The sequence below is a fragment of the Seriola dumerili genome, unplaced genomic scaffold, assembly GCF_002260705.1.
Source record: "Seriola dumerili isolate Sdu_G_001 unplaced genomic scaffold, Sdu_1.0 BDQW01004066.1, whole genome shotgun sequence".
In the NCBI taxonomy this organism is placed as follows: domain Eukaryota; kingdom Metazoa; phylum Chordata; class Actinopteri; order Carangiformes; family Carangidae; genus Seriola; species Seriola dumerili.
Genome location: NW_019178321.1, coordinates 92,427 through 93,147, shown reverse-complemented (window position 1 = coordinate 93,147; position 721 = coordinate 92,427).

Genomic DNA, 721 nt, shown 5'->3' with positions numbered 1-721 from the left:
ACCAAACAGCATCTCTGTTGAAGGTGACCTCTAACAACTTCAGAGCTGGATGACATTTCTTCTGAAAGCTGATAGGTCAGTTAAGATGAACTCTGTGGCTCCTCCTCAAACAGGAAGAAATAGTCTGTTTTCCTGATGTGACGTCATGTGATATCAAAGTGGTGAAAATGTTTCCTTAATCTGCAGTTTATTCAGCTCTGAGCTTCCATTAAAATCAATCCAAGAGCTCCTCCCATCCCTGTCTGACTTGACGTGGTGACGTTGACGTGACAACACCCCCTAAGCCCCACCCCCCTAAGCAGCTGAATCTTCAGTCTTGNAACCTAACTCTCCTCTCGTTTCAGGTAACTTCCTCCTTCCCTTGTGTGTTTCCCACTGGTCTGATTGTCTGCCCCGCCCTGATTGTTTCCACCTGTTTCCCATTACCTTGTGTGTGTATATAGTCTGCGTTTCCCTTTGTCCTGTCCCAGTTCGTCTTGTCACCAGAGAACCATGCCAGCCATGTTGTCCCATGCCAGGTTTTGTAGTCTGTGTTATGTTTTGCCGTAGTCTTGTTGTACATTATTTTGATACTTTGTCTTTTCTTCGAGAATTATAATTGACTTTAAATCATCATATATAATGTATTCAGTAGGATTCAGTTAAAACTTGTTTGTTGATTGTTTATCAAGTTGAAGTGAAAGTGAAACTAAATCATGCAGGAGTGAGACAGCAGAGAAAA